This window comes from Gossypium arboreum, chromosome 11 (assembly GCF_025698485.1).
Source record: "Gossypium arboreum isolate Shixiya-1 chromosome 11, ASM2569848v2, whole genome shotgun sequence".
Taxonomy (NCBI): Eukaryota; Viridiplantae; Streptophyta; class Magnoliopsida; order Malvales; family Malvaceae; genus Gossypium; species Gossypium arboreum.
The window spans coordinates 126,635,477-126,660,134 of NC_069080.1; the positions used below are offsets into that span (position 1 = coordinate 126,635,477).

At 32.9% G+C, this 24,658-nt stretch overlaps 1 pseudogene; it reads left to right on the plus strand.

Moving 5' to 3' along the window:
* Window positions 1–6,062: 6,062 nt before the first annotated feature.
* LOC108472114 (disease resistance protein RFL1-like) lies at window positions 6,063–21,694 on the plus strand (annotated as a pseudogene).
* The last annotated feature ends 2,964 nt before the right edge of the window (window positions 21,695–24,658 follow it).

A 24,658-nucleotide genomic window follows, 5' to 3' on the forward strand; every position in this document is an offset into this window, starting at 1 on the left:
GTAATATAAATATTTTAAAATCTTTTTGAATTGAATTGTTACCACCCTTAACGAGTAAACTTGTTCAATGGTCAAATTATTTGTCCAAAGAGTAGGCTAGTTAGAGAATACTTGAGGTACAGTGAAAAATTGAAAAATAAGATAAGAGAATGTGTTGAGGCATTTCTCCATTGGTGCCTAAGTTTTTCATATGTTTGGTTGATGAGAACATGATTGATGAAAAGTAAATATAAATTTAAAAACTTTAAAAAATAAATAAAAAGATTTTAAAGATTTTTAAATTCTATTATATAATTTTTAGAATTAGAACTAAAATGCCAACTTCTGTAAACATTGAAGTCGTAAATTTGTTGAATTTTTTATATTTTGGATCAAATTGATAGAATGTGTACACATAGGAGGGCTAAATTTGTTATTAGGCTAATAAAAAAAGCCCACGTTAGACTATTTGTTACTAAGTTTTTGATAAAAGTGACTAAAATATTTTAATTTCAAAACGTTGAGTGACTAAATAAAAAAAGTTAATAGTTAAGTGACCCAAATTGTAACACCCCTATCTCTTATTCGTCGCCAGATTAGGGTTAAGAGGTATTACTGATCAAACACAACATTTATCTAACATTTCACAACTTGTTAAACATTCATTATCACATATCATTCATTCACATACACAATGTCCCTAAAATAGGTCTACGAGGTCTTAAACATGCTTAAAAGAGGTTCGGGACTAAATCGATCATATATAAAAAATTTTGAAAACTTAGAAAAATTCCATGCATTCATAGATCACACGCCCGTGTGAGTAGGTCATGTGCCTCACACGGTTACTAGACACGCCCGTGTGCCAGGCCGTGTGAAATCTAGAAGGGTTAATGACTTGGGTCACATGGCCGACCACACACCCGTGTGTCTAGCCCGTGTACCCTTCGAAATGGCCACACACGCCCATGTGCTAAGGCTGTGTACCTCACACGGCCACCAAACACACCCGTGTGTCTAGGCCATGTACAAGACTGACTTGAATTTCTAATTATTCCCCAGGGGACACACGACTGTTTAGCATGACCGTGTGTCGCATAAGGCTGAGACAGAAGCCCGTGTCTCTGTTCGTGTGGACAAAAATAGACTATTTGCAAAGCCAATTTACCACCCTTTTTACATGCTCACCTAACAACCAAAATGATACCATTTCAATACATTTATAGGCAACCAAAACATACCAATTCATACACATATCATGCCATCTATCCTCAACCATTTCAAATATTCAATTCCATATTCAAAACATACCAAATCAATATGCCAAAATCATCAAATCTTACATACTTCAAAATACATTTACTCATCACATTACCATCTATTTCACGTCACAAAGCACACCATATGATCATTTCAAATTCAATCCACAATATGCCAATTTCCAAGCATTAATACATCAACTAATAACTAACCAAATGAACAATCATTTGGCTATATCAACAACTATGACAAACATACCAAAACAAGCCAACATATAAGGCATTATATATATCACATATATCACTTATCAAACACATACTTAAGCCAACTTAAATGGCCAATACATACTAACATTTACAAAAAAAAAAAAAAAAGTCAAATCTCATGGCTTTACTATATCTCAAAACATACCAAGATGACACTAGCCTATACATGCCATATACCATCTATACAAAGCCTCAAAAGTACTAATAAAATGATCGATAGTGTGATGATGGTTCCTAATGATCCACGAGCCTGAGCTAGCTTTGATTATTTATAAAAAATAGACAAATAATACACAGTAAGCTTCATAGCTTAGTAAGTTCGTAAGTGAATAACCCAATTCATCAAATAAATGTAATTTAACTATTTTCACAATACCAAATCAAAATTCACATTAACCACAAACATTTATCATGTCTCAAAACATGATCAAATACCATTTCATTGAACTTTCTCACTGTAATACTCGAATACGTTCCGTACATACCTGTACCACCTCGTACTAACCTCTTTCTTAACTAAATCCTTTTTTACCCGTTGAACCATTCGAAATAGAAGTCGAATACTCAAGGATCTCAACTGATAAGTACCTATACATGGCCTGAAGCCAAATCAATATAACTTATCTCGGAGTACATATACCATGGCCCGTAGCCAAATCAAGTTAACTCCTCTCTGAATACCTATATCATGGCCCGTAGCCAAATCAAGGTAACTCTTCTCTAAATAACTATACCATGGCCCGTAGCCAAATCAAGGTATCTCTCGCACCCGAAGTGCCAATATCGTGGCCTAAAGCCAACTCATCCGATATGCATGGCCCGAAGCCAAATCAGTATATCAACTTATAACATTTCACAATCATCTAATTCTATTCCTAAAGTTCAACCGAGCTTTCACACCTTTCGTTTCTATCATCGAATACATTCGTAGAATCATTTTCATTATTCAACATTATCCGTAATCTCATAATCAGATTTTATGCAATATTAAAGCATTTAACATGCATTTATAATGAAATTACCACAAAAGAACTTACCTAGTATTAGGGATTGACGTATCGGGTCGACTATTCAATAACCTTCGATTTCCCTAGATCTAAGTCCGATTTCTTTCTTTCAGGATCTATATGAATTCAAAATCATTTATTCAACAAATCATTCAATTTAGCCCACAAACACATATTTGGGCATTTTTACACTTTATCCCTAAACTTTCACATTTCTTACAATTTAGTCCCTATTTCATAAATACACAAAATTCACAAAATTCAATATGGCCTATGCTTAGCCGAATTCTCTATAGCTTCATAACAGCTATATTTTCATTTATTTCACACTTTTAACTGCAACATTTCACATTTTCTCAATTTAATCCCTAATTGACATTTTTACTTAAAATTATTTTACAAAACATGTAAAACTATCAACAGTTATTCATTTTTCATCATTATCTATCACAAAGCTCATATATTCATTAATGTAAACTTTCAAAATCATCAACCAATTCATAATTTAGGGCATGAGCTAGCTAGTGCTCAAAGCAACGATCACAAAAATATAGAAATTATCAAAAACCGAGCTAGAATCATACCTCAATCAAGCTAGAGAAGTGCCAAAATTCAAAGCCCTATTTTAGCTTCTTCTTCTTTGTTATGTTCGGTCATGAAAGGAATAAAATGATGATGATAATTCAATTTGTTTTATTATATTACAACTTATTTAATAAATTACCAAATTAACCTTATTATAAAACATTTAATATCATCCATTTAATGCCCATTTATGTCCATTCCCACTATCAATGGTCTAATAACATCATAAGGACCTTTCATTTAATAAGTCATAGCAATTAGGCACTTTTAAGTTATAGCATGCTACTTTTGTATTTTATGCGATTTAGTTCTTTTCTCAAATTAACCACTTAAACGATAACACACGAAATTTTCACACATATATAATCACATGCTATAAACACCAAAAATATTAAAATAATTTTCCAACCTCGTATTTGTGATTTCGAAACCACTGTTCTGATTTAGCTAAAACCGGGCTTATACAAAAATAGAATGAACTAAATGATTGAGTGACTATAGATTTCATTAGTTGACATTCTCTTATATATAAGGATCAGATTAGTATTAATCTTATCAAGAAAGACAAACCAAATAAAAAAGCGAAATTTTATCCCAACTAACTAAATGCTTGTGAGAGCATTCTGCACTGCCACCCTAAAGAAAATTCCTATTTATTTAGTCCAACTGATTATTATTCAAAAAAGATAATAGAATTAACTGTGGTGTGAAGTAAAATTGTGGATGTCATTAATTTAATCAAAGTACATCCCCTAATCGGTGAAAGTATTTGACTTTTCCAATTGTTCAATTTCTTAATAACTTTATCAACACTACGTTCATATGCCTCTTTTGTTACCCAACTATGAATAATTGGTATCTCGAAAACATTCTTAAATCAATAGTAAGAGGGATACCACAAGCAGCAGTTAAGGTGACTGGACATGTACCTATGCCTAGGTGAGTAGGAAAGTTTCATATGATGTGTGTTGAGTACTCAAATGGCATGTACTGAAGGTATAAGCATTGGTAATGTTTTGTAAAATTATGTGCTTACATAATGAGTATATTAGGAGTTGAATGTATTAAATATTGGTAATTGCTTGAAATTGGTTATTCTTGTACTAAGTGTATCATGATTAAGTTTGGAGGTGATTGGTATGCGTTTTTGGTGTTTCAAATTTGGTTTTTGAATCGAGTTTAATACTAAGTGATGATCAATTAATTATTTAAATAAGGTAGTTAAAGGGAAAATTTTAACTTGAGGAATCCAGGTTCTATATCATATTAATAAGGATTGAAAGTCAAGTATTTTGTTTTTAATTTTAAACAGAGACTTTTCAAGCTCTAAATCACAATCTATTTCTTTTAGGCCCTAAATGATTTGATAAATACCGTAAAATTAAATTGCTAAAACCTATGTTGTTGAATAAAGAAATCTTTTAAAATATCCCTAAAAATATTTATCACAAACTTTAAATCCTATTTATAAATAATTAAGAAACAAAAAGGTGGGTCCTTTCCTCGTCTTTTTCCATAAATAGCAGCCTTCTTTGACCAACTAAAATGCAAAACTCAAATCATATAAAGTGAATTTATTTTCCAAACATTTAAATTATATTTGTATATGGAAGCGGTGGAAATGTTTTATTTAAATATTTTTATGTATTTAGAATTTATTCTTTTCTGTAAATTTAAAATGTAATTATTAATATTGATAAGGTTTTTTAAAATTCAATAATGTGATATTTGAAATAAAAAAACTAATTTATTAGTTATATAACATAAAGATTGTTATTATAATAAATTTAAATTTAATAATTTTTAAAATTATATTAACAATTATTAATATTGTTAAGGTTTTTTTAAAAAATTGAATTGAAATAAAAAAACTAATTTGATAATTATATAATAAAAAATTGATATTGTAATGAACTTTAAATTTAATAGAAGAATTTTAACTATATTAACAATTAAATTAAAATTTTTAAATTTGAAAAAATAAAATTATTAAATGATTAAAATATAAATAAATTAACTAAATTTTAAATATACAAAAAATATAAGGAATTTGAACCTATTTTAACCATTAAATTAAATATTTCCCAACCAATAAACAACTTTAATTATCATATAGAAAATAGCAATATATATAGCATATTGTCTAGGATTCCCTTTAAATTGTAATATGCAAGCTGCCTAAGCTTTAATTTACTCTTCTTAAAGTCATTGCAGTGAAGCTTTTTCTAAGACTGAAACTTGCTTTTCGTACTGCTTTCCTAGAAAAAGTATTTCCTTTGTCGTATCAATGGCTTTCGCACCTGTTTCTTTTGGAGTGGCTCTTTTCTAACAGTTTAGCATCATATTATTAAGAAATTCATTTCTGCTCATCATCACCCATCCAACAAGTTGATATATTGATTCTTCTTTCAAACCTCTTAAACTGCAACATACTATAATTTCATTTTCATGCTTGCAATTACTTATGTTGCCATGTTCATGGTGAGTGTATGTAACTAAAATGATGAGTTGTGGAGGTTGATTCTGAATGTTTTTTACTACTTTTATAATTTCAAAATAACTATTTTTAAAAAAATAAACTCATGTATTTTATAAAATTTCCATTTTCTAATTTTTTATATTTTATATTTTTTAATTTTATGATTTTTATTTCAAGTATACAATGAATCTGAACATGGTTCAGATTCATTCTAAAATATATATATTTTACTAATTATGTATATTAATTTCGAAAACAGTAAAATAACTTTTCTAAAAACAAATAATTTTATTATTTATAATCATTTTAAAATATGAAATTTATTCTAAATTCATTATTTCATTAACAAAAAATTAAAATGATTATAATCAATTTTTATGACATGCCCCACCGTTCTATTGATTGTCCAACCTACAGTGATTACCAATAAGAAGAAAATTTTAAGTATCAATTAAGTAAAAATACCTTGTGAAATTTCTTGCGGAATCTGTTAAAAAGATTATGTTTTTTGTTTTAGCCATGTTGTACAACTGACTATGCAGTATTATTATTTGGTTTCTAACATATTACATGTTTTGCAGTACTCTTAACTGAAAGCCATGGACTTTCTTCTGAATAAGATTGATAAACGCTTGGACAATCACAGAAGCCTTGAACCGCATGTGAAAGACCTGAATAGAAAATTGAAAGAATTGAATGGTGTGAAGGAAGATACGGATTTTAGAATGAACGCAGAGCTGCAGCCAAGAAAGAAACTCAAGATGGAATTCCAGATATGGTTGGAAAATGTCGAAAGAATCAATGGCGAAGTTCAAAACCTTAATGAACGAATCGGTGAAAGCAGTACTGTTACACATGGATTTCATGCAGACGATGTGTTAAAGAGGACAAGAGAAGTTGAGGAACTTATTCAACAAGGCAAATTTGAGGAAGGTTTGGTGGTTGACAGTCCTCAATGGATTGGACAGGTTTTGTCGACAAGAAAATTATCAGGTGAAGGTACAAAGGCCTGTATGCAAGAGATTTGGAAGTGCTTGATGGATGATGAGGTTGGAAAGATTGGAGTTTGGGGGAGGGGTGGTGTGGGGAAAACAAGCATATCATGAAACTTATAAACAATCACTACAGCAAAATAGGCTTTTAGCGGCGTTTGGACAAAAAACACCGCAAAATATGTACATCAGTGGCGTTTGAACAAAAACGCCGCTATAGATCAGAGCTATAGTGGCGTTTGTCAAAAAAACGCCGCAAAAGATCACTATTAGTGGCGCTTATGTAGAAAACGCCGCAAAAAATAAAGCATTAGAGGCGTTTATAAAAAAACGCCGCAATGGCTGACACATTAGCGGTGGTTGTCAAAAAACGCCGCAAAAGTGTTGAGCAAAACGGTGCCGTATGTTTGTGAGCTCTTTTGAGGCATTAGCGGCGTTTTACCAAAAACGCCGCTATAACTTCAAGCATTAGCACCGCAATAGGTGACGCATTAGCCGCGGTTTCTACAAACGTCGCAAAAGTATTGAGCAAAACGGCGCCGTGTGTAGGTGAGCTATTGAGGCATTAGCGGCGTTTCTCGTAAAACGCCGCAAAAAGTTCAAGCATTAGCGGCGTTTTTGTAAAAGCACCGCAATGGGTGAAGTACTAGCGGCATTTTTCTAAAAACGCCGCAGAAGTGTTGAGCAAAACGGCGCCGTCCATTAGTTAGCTATAGGGGAATTAGCGGCTTTTGTTTTTAAAACGCCGCAAAATGTGAATTAAGGTTATGAATTTTAAGGTTAATTTAGAGTTTTAGGGTTTATGATATAATGTTTATTATTTTGGGTTATGGATTTATGTTTTAATTAGAGTACTTTGAGTTTGGGGTTTACTGTGTTTTAGGGTTTAAGGTCGAATTAATATTAATATTCATGGTTTTAGGGGTTATGCTATTAGGTTATGATTAATGATAAAAAATTAATTTATTTTAGGGTTTTGGTAAGCATTAAGATTCTATTTTAATTACTTTTGTCCCTTGTTATATATATATATATATATTAAAACTTGTAATATATATTAAGATTCTATATTTTTAGGGTGTAAGTTTAGGTTAAGGGTTTAAGGAAATGATACTATTAGCTAGAAATTAACTGAAGAACATTCGGATTTTACTAAGATTCATGCTATTTTGTACATACTCATATTATTTAATATAATAATATAAACATATATGTGTTTTAATTTGTACTACACTAACATTGGCCACACGAATTCCCAAAAATATGTCTACGATTATGGTTTAGGGTTAACAATTTTTAGAGTTTATAGTTTGGGCTTTATGATCTAGGAGTACTTATGGTTGGTTAGGGGTTAATGGTTTTGGGGTTTAAAGTTTAGGGTTAAGGATTTTGTGTTTGTGGTCTAAGGTTTAGGGTTTAGAGTCTCAGGTTTAGGGTTTCAAATTTAGAGTATAATTTTGAATTTTAATTTAGAAGATAAATGTTAAATCCCAAATAGCTAAGATGAAAAGTGGTTTAGTGTGCAATTGTGTACATGAACTGTAATTTGATCTAGATCTTGTAAAATATTTACACATTATATTGATATAAATAGCATCATGTTTTTATTTAATTAATTTATATGCATACATAATATGTATTTTAAAATGTGTATTAAATGAAAGTTAAAGTTTTAGATATAATTTAAAAGAAATTCTAAATATATAGTTTTAAATTTTGATCAATTTTTATAAAATATTTAGGTATTAGCGGCGTTTATACATAAAATGCCGCAAAAGATAGGAAATAGCGGCGTTTTTTCAGAAAACGCCATAAAATATCATTATTAAGAGTAAAACGGCTTCGTCTCCTCTGAATAGTAGTGGCTTTAGCGGCGTTTCTATAATAAACGCCACAAATCGTATTAGAACGGCGTCGTTTTATAGTGTAGATAAAAGAGGCGTTAGTGGCGCTTTGCGGAAAAACGCCGCAAAAGGTTTCATTACCGGCGCTTTGCTGAAAACGCCACAAATTTTCCTTATTTGAAACGGCGTCGTTTTTTCTCTCCTCAGGTTTATGCCCTTTACCCGAAATCATTTTCGTTTTTTGCTAAGTCATTTTCCCCCATTTTCCCCCATTTCGTCTCTTTTTAATTCCCTAAATCCCTAAAACAGAAAACACCTATTTCTTTTCCCCCAAATCATCCCCTAAATCCCCAAACCCGAAATCCCTAACAATTTCCCCAAGTCCCCTTTTTTTCCCTTAATCTGTTCCCCCATCCCCAAAATCCCTAACTATTTTCCCTTTCCTCTCGTCGACGGTGATATGCTTCGTGGGTTTGAAAAGGTTAGTTTTTGAGTCCCCTTCAAATTAATGTGTAGTTACTGTATTACTTGCCTTTTTTTTTGTTTGGGAATAAAGCTTAATTGACTGAACTTGCTATTTTGAACAACCACTTCTTTTCTTGATATGTAGTCTGTGCTGGAATTTTCTTACGTCTTCTTCTCTTGACTTCTCTGTCATTCGTGTAATTAAATGTTATTCATGGAGAACTTGCAACTCGTTTTTAGCACATTAGCTTTGCTCTGATTTGTCCAGTTGCTATAGTAGTCTGGGAGTGATTATGCTGAGGCCATGTTGCTTTGGCTTTTAATTTTCCTTGAAGTACCATGTATGAAACATATTAATAAGACATGGACATGGAGGTATGACCCTCTAAATATGGTGGTTCAGATCTATGTCATTCATCTAACGTAGCAACATCGAAAGATTAAATCTACATTTCTATAAAATTATATCCTCCAATGGCAGCCCTGGAAAACTTTTCCTTTATTTCCAAACAAATTGCTCTTTATCTCTCCCCTTCCAATAAAGCATCCAAAAACGTTGACCCACCACGGATCTGCTGCTTTTTCTTGACCCTTTCAAAATCCATTCCATTCAATTCAATTCCTCCCAATTCTTTGTAAGTTTTTTAATAGTTACATTCGATTTTTTTCTGAGAGATCTTCACAAAGTTTCAAGCTTGTTAAGCATTTCTTTGATCTAGAATGGATAGTAATTATTCAGCTATACCCAAAGGCTCATTTGTAGAATTAGAAATGCATAATGAACACCACGACTTTAGATCCCAACAAAAATCGCTCCTCTCTGATAATGCATAATGGATAGTAATTACTTGCCTTTTTGGCCCTTAACTGGTGGAGCTGTGGTTCTAAAGGTACTCTTATCTATGTATTAGGTTTAAGCAACTCTGTTATGAACTGAAACTGTTGAGGTAAGAAGGGTGCAACATTGCAGGGGTATTCAGTTATTTTGTTATGAACTGAAACTCTTATCTCCAGCCCTGCGTGTTACAAATAAAAAATGCTATAACTTTTTAGGTTTAATGTAATTTGTTTATCATGAGTTGTTCCTCTAAACGTTGGTCATGTTAACATCAATTGTCAAACTGTTGGTAATTATCTTAACAAGTAATGAATTTAATTCTGTTATTGGCAACTCAATTTTGGCTTTGTTGAACTCCTCCTCGCATGCAAATACATCCTCCATGTTGTGGCTTAGCTCCATGCTCAGCTCGTTAGCATCACCCATAGAGATTGCATTAAGGATTCTTTGTTTGCTTTCTAGAATGGCATTGTAGTTATTAATACAACTTTTAAGACATAAAGGGAGGAGTCTTGAGGTAGGGGGATTCATTGAAAGCTCGTAAGTCTTGTCTAACGCTTTCTTGGTCTTGTTATGAATTGCATCAATCTCAACTTTGAGAATAGACATAGAGATCATGGCAACATTTTCATTTAGGAATGGAATAATTGATGTTAAACATTCGATGGGGTAGTCAATTTCTCCACAAATTTTTTGAAGCTTAGGATTGATGCCGATAGATAATATAAAAAATGTTTGGTCTTCTTGGGGTTTGGAAATTATCCAAAGGATTTATTAATTTATTTATGTATTTCATAATACATAAAAAATAATATAAATTTGGTTTTTATCGTTAATTTAAATAATTTATAGCTTTTTGCTTTGGAAATTCGTTAATGGATCATGTTTTTAATTCTTATTTAATTCTTGTTTATCCTTAGATTATTTTTTTATTTCATGGCTGTTCATTGTTTGCAGGTGTAATTTAATTTGCTAGAATTGACTCTTCCATCCAATTTATACTTTCTAAGAGGTATGTATATTTAATTTGCTAAATCTTTATTTCTAGGTAAAATATCATGGTGTCATGGGGTTGCAAATGCTGGTCCTCATCCATTGTTCAAAGTTCATAAAGTTAGAAACGTCTAATGAAAATTTCTTGGCCAATCAGTTCCATTGGCTAGATGGTTTGACCCATATTATCAGATCTGTTTGTTTTTAGCCTATTGTCTGTAATGTCTGTCAATGGGTTTCTTCTTATAAACTTCTTTTGATTCTTAGCTCAGATGTGAACGACTAAAACATTTGCTTCCCCCATTTTCTTTTTCCTTTCATATGATTTTTTTTAACACTTAACTTATGTTGGAAACTTCTCTTATCACATTACTTGTTAAGGCTAGAGGCCAAAGTTTACTTCTTGCTAATATCAACAATCTTTTACAATAAGATTTTGATGTGCTGCAACAATCTGTTGACCAATATTTTCATGATTAGCTTTTGCAAACACTGCAGCTTGTAAACTTTTACTTATGTTTAAATATGGATGTCATTTCTATCCCTTTTCCTATATCTAGGAAAACTGACATGAAGTTTATTTTGACTGGATTATAAATATATGTAATGTAAAAACATTTGCAACAACTGCTGCATATTTTTGGGTTGAGAAGTTTATTTTGACTGAATTATATCGCAAAACTGACATGAAGTTTTACTAAGGATTACTCACATTATGCCTTATATCAATTTCCAATTTAGATGGTTGTAGTTTAAAGATGATCTATTTTGATACAAATCAGTTGGATTTTGTTGACATTTAATTTTTAAACTTTTTCAGGGTCATTCTTCTGTATCTGTTTCTGAGACGCAAGTAAGTTTTATTATTAATTAATTTTACATTTATGTTCTGTGTATTGAATCTAATTTGATAAATTAATGCATTCCAGGGAGCAAATGAAAAAATGATCAGCCATTCAGATTGATAATTTTTGTATCAGTTTGTTAGCATCCTTATCAAGTATCAAATGCCTATCTCATACTTCTTGTACATCGCAGTTGGTTATATAATTCCTTCTTGTTTGGGTTATTCTGTCAAGATTTACTTAGTATTTGAATTAATTTTGTACAAAATATTTTTTTGACTGCTTTAAACCAACACCTAATTTTTTCTTCCCTATTTTTGTACAATGACGATTGTTAATAAATTTAATTATTACTATAATAATTATATGAAGTAACATATATGAAGTAAAATTATATTGTATACTAAATATGGTACATATACTTTAATTCCTTGTGTTTTGACTTTTAGGATATAGTTCCATGTGTCTATATTAGTGAATTAATGTTGTATATGTTTCGCCATCGCTTCTCGCTGCTCCCTGCAACTATTGGTTCAACTGAAGCTGCCATTTAATCTTCGAATTAATATTTGGTACTGATATAGATAAAGTTTTCATATTTGCTTAAACTGAAATATATTTGGTGCTACTCTTATAATCTTACATGTGTCTCGTATTAGTGAATTAATGTTGTATGTATTTCGATTCTTCTTCGCTCCTCCTGCACTATTGGTTCAACTAAAGCTGCCATTTAATCTTCAATTAATATTTGGTACTGATATAGATAAAGTTTTATATTTGCTTAAACTGAAATATATTTGGTGCTACTCTTATAATCTTACATCTGTTCTAGGTACTATCGAGCACCTGAATTAATATTTGGTGCAACTAAATACACCACAGCCATTGACATTTGTTCTAGGTACGTATAGGTTTCGTTGCTAAGTTTTTTTCCTTATTTCTATGCATTTTCACTTTAAATTACTTAACAAATATTACTTTTTTGACTCCAGCCTCTGTTTGCTGGTGAGAGTGGAGTAGACCAGGTACGTTTTATTAAGGTACGTTTTATTTCAAAATTCTAATCAATAATAGTTTTATCATGATGATTTTAGAAAAATTAATATTTTGGGGTTGCGATTTTGTAAAGATTTAATTGCTGGTTCTGTTTGGAGCAGAACTATTTTGTTACCAAATTAATTTTAAATATTTGGTTCAACTTAATTATTATTTGATTCAGCTTAAGTATGAATAAGTATGAATTAATTTTATTACCGTGTAGCTTGCTTGTCCATTAAAATTACAACAATGGATGACCTTCTCTCCAACCTTATTTTAAATATTTTAAAGATTCAAAGTATATAGGCTGGAAACCTGACGGGTTGCCTTATATCGAAATGAAGATATAATGGATCCTCCCTAGGTGTAACAATGCCACGTATGATGAATCTTAAAAAATTCAAAAAGACATGAAAAAAGTTCTATCGAGCTCATTTACTATTGAATATGTATTTCCAATTTACTTATAAAAATTAAACTACGATTCTTTTTTTATATTATTATATTCAAATTACTATTTTTTTATGTTAATAATGTTTGATTTTAATATTTAAATATTTTAAAGATTCAAAGTATATAGGCTGGAAACCTGACGGGTTGCCTTATATCGAGCTGCAAGATATAATGGATCCTCCCTAGGTGTAACAACGCCACGTATGATGAATCTTAAAAAATTCAAAAAGACATGAAAAAAGTTCTATCGAGCTCATTTACTATTGAATATTTATTTCCAATGTACTTATAAAAATTAAACTACGATTCTTTTTTTATATTATTATATTCAAATTACTATTTTTTTATATTAATAATGTTTGATTTTAATATTTAAATATTTTAAAGATTCAAAGTATATAGGTGGAAACCCGACGGGTTGCCTTATATCGAAATGCAAGATATAATGGATCCTCCTAGGTGTAACAACGCCACGTATGATGAATCTTAAAAATTCAAAAGACTTGAAAAAGTTCTATCGAGCTCATTTACTATTGAATATTTATTTCCAATGTACTTATAAAATTAAACTACGATTCTTTTTTATATTATTATATTCAAATTACTATTTTTTTATATTAATAATGTTTGATTTTAATATTTAAATATTTTAAAGATTCAAAGTATATAGGCTGGAAACCTGACGGGTTGCCTTATATCGAGCTGCAAGATATAATGGATCCTCCTTAGGTGTAACAACGCCACGTATGATGAATCTTAAAAAATTCAAACAGACTTGAAAGAAGTTCTATCGAGCTCATTTACTATTGAATATTTATTTCCAATGTACTTATAAAAATTAAACTACGATTCTTTTTTTATATTATTATATTCAAATTACTATTTTTTTATATTAATAATGTTTTATTTTAATATTTAAATATTTTAAAGATTCAAAGTATATAGGCTGGAAACCTGATGGGTTGCCTTATATCGAGCTGCAAGATATATTGGATCCTCCCTAGGTGTAACAACGCCGCGTATGATGAATCTTAAAAAATTCTCCGTTTTATCACAAATATTATCGTCCGTTTTACCATTTAAGTTAAACTTTTTATTCAAACTAAATCATAGCTTTTAAGCTAAATACGGATATCCACACAGTGCTTTAATATGTACTTAAGAAAAGATGACTTGTAAAACATAAATTAAATTAAGTGTGGACTATTTTAACTGCACATGTGATTTGTCAAATAAAAATGAACGACATGTATATTACTTAATTAAAATAATTTTATAAATATTATTTAATTAAATATTATTTAATCTCGCTACTTACCTGTAGATACTTGATACTTGATATGTATTATCCATGTGATTTTCCACATCGTGAAATAAAAACTTACATAATACATAAATATATTTGATATCATAATTTATATAACTTACAAAACGTACATAACTTATATGACTTAGATAAATATATAACTTACATAACTTACATAATACTTAAATATATTTTATATCATAATTTACATAACTTACATAACTTATATAACTTAGATAAATATATAATTTACATAAATATATATCATATCATAACTTACATAACTTACATAATACTTAAATATATATCATATCATACATAACAAGTTTACGAAATTTACTTAACTTACATCATACATAAATCTATAGTTGAAAATCTCTTAACTTGCCCTGAATTAGTTTATACCCATTAGAGACTTCATATTTAGTATAATGATATGATTTAAATCAATTGAGAACATTTAAGTAACTGTAATATGTTGTGAACTTTAGATTTCAAGAACTACAAAATGGATAGGAGTTGGATGAAATTGTCAAGGGTAAGCAATGCCTATCAAAATGGAGTACAAACTTTTCTAAATTTTGCATTTCAAAATGCAAGCCAAGAGAATATGATTCTTTTCCCGTGTAAGAAGTGTGGCAACATCTACTGGCATTTTTGTGAAGTTGTCTACGAACATCTAATTGTTGATGGCTTTATTCGGGGGTATAACAAATGGATTTTCCATGGAGAGTGTACATTTAGTGGAACTTCTTCAACGATTAATCCGACTTATTCTGATACTGATTACCATCAGTATGTTAGACAAGATGACATGGAAGATATGTTGCGGGATGCATTTAATATGCGTAGTCATGGTAAGCAATCGTTTCCACCTGACTTTAATTTTACTGGAAATTTTTTTTGCGAAACGGGAACAAGTGCACCTAATGAGGAGCCAAATGAAGAAGCGGCTAAGTTCTACAATTTACTTAATGAAATGAATGAAGAACTTTACGAGGGATCAAAATATTCGAAATTGTCCTTCTGCATTCGTCTATTTCACTTAAAATGTTTGGGAGGGTGGACCGGAAACTCTTTTACAATGCTGCTAGAGTTTCTAAGAGAGATGTTTCCGTTTGCAAAAATTCCCCAGTCTTGTCAAGATATGAAGAGACTAATAAAAGATTTGGGCCTTGGGTACGATAAAATTCATAGTTGCCCAAATGACTGCATGTTGTACTGGGGTGATCAGAAAAACCAACAATCTTGTCATGTTTGCGATAAGTCTCGTTGGATGAATAGTAATACAGAATATGTGAATACGGATGAAGGTGGGGCACAGTTAAAAAAGAAGCCAGTCAAGGTCTTGCGATATTTTCCCCTGATACCAAGACTTCAAAGGCTTTTCATGTCCTCAAAGACATCCGAATCTATGAGATGGCATAATGATCAACGGACCGATGATGGATTATTAAGACATCCTGCGGATTCTTTAGCTTGGAAATCATTTGACAGTAAATTTCCAAGCTTTGCAAGCGATCCTCAGAATGTAAGGCTTGGGCTAGCAGCTGATGGCTTTAATCCATTTAAAATCATGAGTACTTAGACACGATTTTGGCCTGTAGTGCTTGTTCCTTACAATTTGTCTCCATGGATTTGCATGAAGCAATCTTCATTTATTTTATCAATGATTATCCCTGGAGAGAAAGGTCCCGGAAATGATATTGACATCTATTTGCAGCCACTTATTGAAGAGTTAAAACAATTATGGTCGGGTGTTGAGACATGATGTATTGAGAAAGGAGAACTTTAATTTACGTGCAGCTTTATTGTGGACAATTAATGATTTCCCGGCTTATGCTAATTTATCGGGTTGGAGTACTAAAGGAAGTTATGCCTGTCCTTGTTGTGCTGCGCAAACTTGTTCGAAGTGGTTGTATAATAGGAAGAAGTTCTCTTACATGGGCCATCGTCGGTGGTTAGATGAAAATCATAAATTTAGATTTCAGAGGACTCTATTTGATTGCATCTTGAAGAGTACGAGAGGAGCTCTGAGCAGACTGCTGGATCTGAAATCTTGTTTATGTTAAAAGATATCAACTTTAGTTACGGGAAGATGAATCAACCACCTATCACGCAAACAAAGAGAAGATCGAGGGATGAATTTGATGATGAATCTGATGAAGAGAATGATCCTAATGAGGCGGAGTTGTGGAAGAAAATGAGTTTTTTTTTTGAGTTGCCTTATTAGGAGCACAACAATTTACGCCACAATCTTGATGTCATGCATATTGTGAAGAATGTCTGTGAGAACATAATTGGGACAATTTTAAATGTCGATGGGAAATCAAAAGACAATCTTCAGAGCCGACTTGATTTAGTTGACATGAGAATCCGCGTGATCTTCATCCTCAATCATTGTCGAATGGGAAATATCGGTTGTCGCTTTCTATTTTTTCAATGTCAAAGAAAGAGAAAGAAGTTTTCTGCATGGTGTTGAAGGATATAAAGGTCCCAGATGCGTATGCGTCAAATATATCTCGATGTGTGAGTTTCAAAGACCGAAGATTATATTCATTAAATCACATGATTACCACATCTTGATACAAGATTTACTCCCAATTGCTTTACGGTGCTGTATGTCAAAAAATGTAACATCCTGTATAATTGAACTATCCAATATAATGAAAGCTATTTGTGGCAAAGTTTTGAATGTCGAAGAACTTGAGAAAGTACAGGATCGAGCGGCTTTGACTTTATGCAATTTAGAGAAGATCTTTCCACCTTCCTTCTTCACTATTATGGTGCACTTGGTAATCCATCTCCCTCACGAAGCAATCCTTGGTGGACCGGTTTTTTATCGATGGATGTATCCTATAGAAAGGTGCTAATTTATTTCTCAAGTATTCATTCATTCACCTCTATACATTTAGTTACAGCTTTTGATAAATATTGTATATCGTGTTTAGGTTCCTAAGCAAATTGAAGTCATATTGTCGCAATAAGCGTTATCCAGAAGGATCAGTTGCTGAAGGCTACTTGGCAGAAGAGTGCATGACCTTCTGTTCTAGATATTTAGAAGATGCTGAAACACGATTGAATAGACCAAGTAGAAATGCTGGGCTTAATGATCATGACTTGGCCGAAACTTATTTATTTCAAAGTTATGGAGAACCAATCGGCAAAGTTGAAATTGTAGAATTAGATGATATATCGTGGATACAAGCACATTGATATGTACTTTTTCACCACGATTCAATTGAACCGTTGCGCAAGTAAGTTATAAAATTGTCTTACATATTCGTCGTTTTGATTTGTTTATCTTCTAACCAATTAGACTTATTTTTAATATAGTGAGTACAAACAAATTTTGGGATCTCGTGCACGCTCTCGAAGATTACAACATCGAGAGATTAATAAGTTATTCACAGAATCTTTTCATGAATGGTTAAGTCAAACGGTATGTAACTAAAGTTAATAAGTTACATATAATCGCGAAATTTAGTTAATCAAATAAGAATGTTTTTACATAATACATTTATAATTATTTAATTTACTTTCGATTCAGTAGGTTTGGAGTGGGAAGGACGTCAATGACGAAATTAAATGGCTTTCCCAAGGTCCGAACAGAGTAATAAAAAGATATAGTGCCTTTCTCATCAATGGATACAGATTTCATACAAAGTATCGCGAGAGAATGAGGAGAACTCAAAATTCTGGAGTTGTTGTTCATTCTTCAATTACAAGTTATGCTAGAGCTAGGGATAGTAATCCGGTTGAGGGTAATATGGAGTATTACAGACTTCTTACCGACATTATTGAGTTGGATTACTATGGCGGATGGAAAGTTATCTTATTTCGTGTGATTGGGCTGATGTTAATCTTTCGAGGAATTAAAAAGATCAATTTGGTTTTACAATGGTGAATTTTCTAGCTTGATTCACACCTGGACAACAATTGATGGACGAGCCATATGTATTTTCCTCTCAAGTGAAACAAGTTTTTATTTGAAAGATCCAACTGATGAGGGTTGGTATGTTGTACTCCGGAACACCCCTAGAGACTTGTTTGACATGGGTAATGGAAGTAGAGATGACATTGTCGAAAGATCAGAAACATTACCTTTTCCAGAACAAAACTTAGATGAAAATATCCCTAGTACTAGTACACAATATCAATGGGTTCGAGATGATGTGAATGAAGATATTTACGAATAATGATGTAGTAAGATTTTACGTTTTTTTAATTATATGTAATATTATAATTTTAATCTTGGTCATGTTATATAATTTGACTATTTTATATGTACTATTATTGTTGTAATTTGTTACTAAAACTTTAACTATTTTATGTGTATTGCAGGAAAAATGCGTAGAAGAAGATTACGTGGTTTAAGTATTATCCAGAATACTCCAAATTCGGAAGAAGGAAATAGTGAACAGCAGACAGTTGTTGGATCTTCGAATGTGCCAGAGACACTTGACGAGCCTGAAGAATTTCAAAGTAATGTTACGTTTATTTTACATGTGTTGACTTTTATTATTAATTTATTTGTAAATTTTAATATAATAATAGTATATCATTTTTCAGCTGAAAATGGTGGGACGCGCAGAGCTCGAGGACATACACTGCTTAGTGATTTATACGACTTAGATCCTACCGACCGTGTCAAAGTAAGTAGAAATACTTATGGCCAGCCTGTTGGATCTGAAGCTCGACTTTAGCAGGCTATATTGGCATTTTAGCACGAAATGCCAATATGTTGCCCATCAACTACGAATCATGGCATCACATGCCTGATAGCAACAAAAATCAGGCTCTCGCTAATATTAAGGTAACAAAATGTGAATGTAATTTATAATATTTTGGTTTAAGTTTCATTCATATTTACATTCTAAACTTGTGTTTTTTTAGGATAGATTTTCTTTAGAGGTCTCCGATGATTATATCAAGAAGACATTGGGTAAAAAATGGAGAGACAATAAAAGCATTTTAAAAAAACAATATTTTAAGAAAGACATAAGCCTCGAGGAAAAATTGAGAAATGTCCCGCCGGGAATGCTGAGGTACCAATGGGAAGATGCGGTTAGATTCTGGAATTCAAAGAAAGGAGAGGTATTATGTATTTCCAAACTCTTATATATAGTGTTTACTATATACGTAATAATAATTTCATTATGTAGGACCGTGAGCGAGTTGGAATAAGCAGCAGGCAAAAACAAAAATTCACGCATTACCCGGCAGGTAGAAGTTTTGCTTCAGAAGCTGAGGCCGAGGTATTAAAATTTTATTAATTCTTTCAAATATTAATAACTTTCTAATATTAAATAATATTTTTACTACTATATTGTAGGAAGTCAAATCTGGACAAAAAGTTAGGCGCCTTCAGCTTTTTGAGATTACGCATAGGAAAAAAGATGGATCTCCTATGACATCCGAAGCTGGAGAAATTATGGTATATTTACTTAATAATATTTAATTTATTCTAAATATTTATAATGTTTAATTATAATTGTTTAATTCAATTCATCATTAGTAGTTTTAAATAATGTTATGTTGCATTCCTTTTTATTATATATTTCGTTTCTAACTTTTTAATTGATTTTTTAGGAGAAACTAAAGGATAAGAAGGTGGAATATGAAGCGGCTACTTCGACTGATAGTTCTGTTAATCTTGAGAACATTGATAATGTAATTATCACTGAAGTTTTGGGTCCCGAAAGGTACGGTCGGGTTCGATTTCAAGGATCCGTGTTACCCCGACCCAATATTTTGGATCCGCTCCCAAAGAATACATGCATTCCAAAAGTCAAGCTAAAGTCAAGTTCAGAGGTTAAGAGATCAGATAGCTCAGATGCAAGCGAACACAGTTGAGCAAATTGCCAAGGTTCAACGAAAATATGAAGAACTCCAGCAACAATTAGAGCGGAGGCAGCAGAGAGGGAGGCAGCGGCAGCAGCGAGGGAGGCAGAGCATAGGAAAAAGTACGATGACCTCCAAACTACTGACTTCAAAGAGATGATGCAGATGTTTCAACAATGCATAAAAGCCGCCATCTTAGACATTAGTTTTCTCGTTGTAAGAATATTTTTAACTTTGTCACATTTAACATTATTCTAAGAATATTTTAAATCATACTTTATTAATTACATCATATATCTTTCGTTAAATTTAAAGTATTATTTAGAATTAATATTTTTAGTTGTATTTTTTTATGCTAAATTTGCTATTTTGGCTGCATTTTATGCTATATTTGTTGTATTTGGTTGGATTTTAATGCAGGAAAGGCTGAATATTGGTGGAAAAAATGTATTGCAAATCTGCCAAAATTAGCGGCATTTGTGGGAAAAACGCCGCTAAAGACCGTGACTTTTAGCGGCGCTTTTTTTTCCAAATGCCGCTAAAGGCCATGGCCTTTAGCTGCGCTTTTTTTTAATAAACGCCACCAATTTTTGCGGCGCCGCCTATAGCGGCTTTTTTTGCGGCGTTTTCAAAAGCGCCACAAAAAGTTTTAGTAGCGCTTAGAAGCGCCGCTAAAGATTAAAAAAAGCGCCGCTAAAAGTCTGTTTTGCTGTAGTGAATCAACTCTTAAAAGAGAGGGAGAAGTTCGATATTGTGATTTGGATCACTGCATCCAAGGAGATGAGTATTTCTAAGCTACAGAAGGATATTGCAAGTCAAATTAAAGTAACTTTTCGTGGTGACGAATGTGAAACAAGAAGGGCAGGGATGCTGTTTGAAACATTGTCTCGGAAGAGTAAATTTGTGGTGATCTTGGACGATATATGGGAAGAGGTTTTCTTTGAGAAGATTGGAATTCCTGAGCCATCTACTAGGAGTAAATTAGTCTTGACAATGAGATCTTTTGATGTATGTCGAAAAATGAGTTGTAGAGCAATTAAAGTGATGCCTTTGGTGGAATAAGAGTCATGGAAGTTGTTCTCGGAGAAGGTGGGTCGGGATATTCTAAATGTTCCAGGGGTGGAACCAATTGCAAAAGAAATTGCTGAAAGTTGTGTGGGTTTACCCTTGGGAGTAATTACTATAGCTTCTTGCATGAAGGGCATTGATGACATTTCTGAATGGAGGAACGCACTAAAGGAATTAATTGAACACAAAGAAAGTATTAATGGACTAGAAGATGAGGTGTTCCAGTAGCTGCAATTTAGTTATGATGGTTTGAAGAATCTAAAACTTCAACATTGTTTCCTCAGTTGTGCATTATATTCTGAAGATTGGGAAATTAAGGAGAGAAAGCTTGTTCGACTTTGGATTGCAGAAGGGCTTGTGGAAGAAATGGATAGCAGGCTGGCAGAGTTTGACAAGGGTCGTGCAATAATGAATAGATTCTTAAACAATTGATTGTTAGAAGTTTTTCTTGAAATTGAAGATGAAAGTGTTGGTGTTTGAACCAAAGCAGAACAAGCAGAGTCGAAAGCTTGTGCATCAAGCCTCGTGACTTGGTGAAGAAACAAGAGCAAATTCACTAAGAAAAACAAGAACAGAAAACGAAAGCAAAGAAAATGGAGCATAAAAAGTGAATGAAATTCAATAATTTTCATTAAAAGATAGCATTGGCATATAGCCATTACATATACAAGACAAACTTGTCAATACAAACAAGATTTTTACCTAATCAACTACCTAACACCACTAAATTACATAGAAACTAGCTAATTTAACTTGCACTCTTGGTAAAGCTGATTTATCAGCTCAAAATGTCAACAAAATACATTAATCATGAATCTAACATAGTTCTAAATGAACCAAAAGAACATTACATCAACTAAAGTGACAAAATGAATCAAAATGGAACTAGATAGCAGTGGCTGCACTTAATCTTACTCCTCCTCGATGGTTTGGTGTGCATGGCCAACTTCTTGGTGCTACATGCTGACCAGTTCTTCAACACTCCTCCTTGGTTGGCATGCTGCTGACTCCAAGTTCTTTTCTAAGCTTGATGAACCTAGACTCGTTAAGGGCCTTTGTAAAAATATCAGCAATTTGATCTTCTGAATTGCAATGAATCAGCTCTAATTCATGAGCTTGTTTCATCTCCCTTACCACATGCAACTTAATGCTGAAATGTTTGGTTCTACCATGAAAGACAGGATTCTTTGCAATTGCAACAGCAGACAGGTTATCACAGTAAATCTCTGTTACTTCCTCTTGATGTAGGTTTAGATCAGTAACAATTTTTCTAAGCCAGATGGCTTGATTGACTGCTCCAGCAACAGCCACATACTCAGCTTCTGCTGTGGATTGAGCCATTGTCGATTGCTTCTTTGAACTCTAACAAAATATTGCTGAGCTAAGGGTGAATGCATAACCAGAACTACTTTTCATATCATCTTTTGAACCAGCCCAATCACTGTCAGTGTAGCCTATCAGCTTTAGATCTTTACTCCTACTAAATTTCAATCCATAGCTGAAGTTGCCTTTGATATACCTGAGCACCCTCTTTGCTGCTTGAAGGTGTTGCTTGTTGTAGCAATGCATAAACCTTGATAGCATACTCATAGCAAACATGATATCTGGTCTAGTTGCTGTCAAATACAATAAGTAACCAACAAGACTTTTATAATCAGATTCACTGACCTACTCATAGTCTTCTTGACTCGATAGCTTCATTCCAACAAACATATGTGTGCTTGTTGGCTTACAATTCTCCATGGAGAACTTGCTTAGAATTTTTGCTGCAAATGTCTTCTGCCCCAAGAAGATTCCATTTTGAGTTTGTTGTACTTTCATTCCAAAAAAGTAGGTCATTTGCCCCAGGTCAGACATTTCACACATGTACTTCATTTTGGCCTTGAAATCAACCAATATGATTTGGTTTCCTCCTGTCACCAAAAGGTCATCAACATAAAGGGAAACAATAAGTTGTGTTTTAACTTGTTTCTTTTTGACATACAGAGTTGGCTCACTAATGCTTCTCTCAAATCCCAAACTGACAAGGTAGTTTTCAATTCTTGCATACCAGGCTCTAGGGGCTTGTTTCAGGCCATATAAGGCCTTTTTGAGCCTGTACACCATATGTTCTTTACCAGCGACAATGAAACCCTGAGGCTGATCAACATAGATTTCTTCTTCAAGGAAGCCATTGAGAAATACAGACTTAACATCCATTTGATGAATGATCCACTGCCTTTGTGCAGCCAAAGCAACTAGTAACCTTCTCGTGTCTAGCCTGGCTACTAGTGAAAAAGTCTCCATGTAGTCCAGGCCATATCTCTGACTGAACCCCTTAACAACAAGCCTGGTTTTCAGCTTATTCAAACTGCCATCAGTATTTTGTTTGGCTTGATAGACCCATTTGACACCAATGGTCTTTCTGTTGGCAGGCTTCTCTACTAGCTCCCATGTTTGATTCTTTTGAATCATCTTGATTTCATCAATCACGGCTTGCTTCCAATCTTGATATGCTTCAACTTTCTCAAAACAGCTAGGTTCTTATTGTGCAACATGAGCCTTCTCATAAATCTCAGCCAGAGTTCTTGTACCCATGACAGGTTCATCATCAATATCCATATCAGGACCATATTGAGCAGATTCAAGCTAATATGTTATGAGCTCTTTAGAAATAGCTTCAGGTTCATTTCTTTCCCAATTCCAGCATGCCTTCTCATCAAACACCACATCCCTACTCACTTGGACTTTGTTTGTTGAAGGATCCAAGATCCTATAGCCCTTTTTGACTGAGCTGTAGCCTATCAGAATACCAGGTTTGGCTCTTTTTGACAACTTGTCCCTCTTCACAGCTGGTACATGGCTGTAATATAGGCAACCAAAGACCTTCAAATGAGCCAGTGATGGCTTAAGCCCAAACCATGCCTCAAATGGAGTTTTATGAGCCAATGCTTTAGTTGGTAGCCTATTCTGAAGGTACACAGCAGTGGTAACTGCTTCAGCCCACACGGTCTTGGGCAAATTCTTCTGAAATAGAAGGCACCTGGCCATATCTAGAAGACTTCTATTTTTCCTTTCACTGACCCCAGTCTACTGAGGTGTATAGACATTAGTTAGCTGATGTTTGACACCAGCATCATTGCATAGAGCTTGGAACTGAGCTGAGATGTACTCAGCTCCACTGTATGATCTGATGGTCTTCAATTTGCAGCCTATTTCTATTTCAACTGCAGCTTTGAACTTTATAAACACTTGAGCTACCTCAGACTTGTGCTTCAAAAGATAAATCCAGCAATATCTGGTACAATCATCAATGAAGAGAATGAAGTACCTATTGCCACTAACTGATTCAGTCCTCATGGGGCCTCACACATCTGAGTGTACCAGCTGCAGTCTCTTTGTGGCTCTCCAAGCTTT